Raw genomic sequence first — 1,582 nt, 5'->3', positions numbered from 1 at the left:
CTGAATGAGATATTTTATTTTCTTTATAACTTTTAGATCTGTCGTTTCTTTCAATTTTTTTGTAAAGTTTTGAGGTCGTTTTCTCGTAACTTATTAATAAATGCATAAGAATGTCTGAAGGTTTTCTCATCAAACATATCACATAAACTATCAAATCTAGGGTCCCGAGATACAAATTTTTTTACTCGAGTTAACTCTTTATATCTCGGAACTGGCTTTTTAGCAGAAATCTCTCGTGGCTTATTCTTATTTTCTCGTTTAAACTCTATTTTCTCAGTTTTTTTCTTACTTTTCTTTCCAAATATTGTCTCATTGTATACCTTGGTACCTAATTTCTCTTTTAATTTCTGTAAATCCTCAAAACTCATATGTTTTAATTTCTCTCGTACTTGTTCCTAAAACACAAACAATTCGGAGCATGTTACCACCCACAAATATATAAACTTTTCTTGTAATAATAGTGGTGTTAATTAAAATTAACCTAAATAAAAGCATTTAATAATATGTAGTAAAAATAAGTAGTAAAAATGAAGAAAAACTTACACGATCTTTATCTTCTGTAAGTAGGGCCTCTTTTTCATCATTCATGTTGAGTCCTAAGATGTAATTGGAATACAAATTTATCAATCTCTATAACAAAATGGTAAATGTTTAGTATAACGCTCACTCCTCCGATTTTCTTGAAATTTTGTCAAAAAGTTTATTTTTGTGTGTAAAATACATTCTGAGAAGGAAAATCGTTGCTCTCATGTCTCGTTTTTTTTTATTTAATTTCAAAATTTTATGATGTCGGTAAGTAGCAAAATGAAAACTTACGTTTTTAAAATACTGCGCAACTTTATTTGTTACTTTTTAATAAGTATGCGGACAACTTAATTTGTGAATATAGTAACAAATGAAGTTGCAGTATTTTAAAAACGTAAATTATCATTTTGCTACTTACCGACATCATAAAATTTTGAAATTAAATAAAAAAAAACGAGACATGAGCGACGATTTACCTTCTCAGAATGTATTTTACACACAAAAATAAACTATTTTACAAAATTTCAAGAAAATTGGAAGAAAGAGCGTTATACTAAACATTTACCGGCGATGTTTCTCGATTAATCGAAATAACGATAATCGATAATTTGCCTTTTGATTAATCAATATTTGATTTTTCTCTCAACATCGACACACTGACTTCTTTCCTTTTAATTAAATATAATTTAATTAATATCATATATTTATTAATGTGACTTATAGCTGCAGATTATATATCAATTGAATTAATTATTTTTTTAATAAATAAGTGTTAAAGAAAGTGACAGAACAAAAATAAGGAACATATGTGGTTACCTATCGGGGATATATTATACATATCGCTTTATGCGTTATATGTATATTACTTTATCACATTGCACATTTTATGCATATCACTGCACTGGCGTTGTACACATGAATCCATTGCGACCGGAGTAAAGTATCCCTTACACCGAATCAGGAGGGAGGGATATTAATATTATTGCTTAATATCGTAAAAAAAATAAAAGGTCAAAGGATAAAAAATATTTAGATTTGATTATACAATTCCTATATT

At 27.6% G+C, this 1,582-nt stretch overlaps 1 pseudogene; it reads right to left on the bottom strand.

Moving 5' to 3' along the window:
• Positions 1–3: 3 nt before the first annotated feature.
• Positions 4–588, bottom strand: LOC112463425 (annotated as a pseudogene).
• Positions 589–1,582: the final 994 nt, after the last annotated feature.

The sequence above is a fragment of the Temnothorax curvispinosus genome, unplaced genomic scaffold (genome assembly GCF_003070985.1).
Source record: "Temnothorax curvispinosus isolate PA1 unplaced genomic scaffold, ASM307098v1 QBEX01013186.1, whole genome shotgun sequence".
NCBI lineage: Eukaryota > Metazoa > Arthropoda > Insecta > Hymenoptera > Formicidae > Temnothorax > Temnothorax curvispinosus.
The sequence above is the reverse complement of the archived record's forward strand: the minus strand, read 5'-3'. Positions and strand labels throughout refer to the sequence as shown.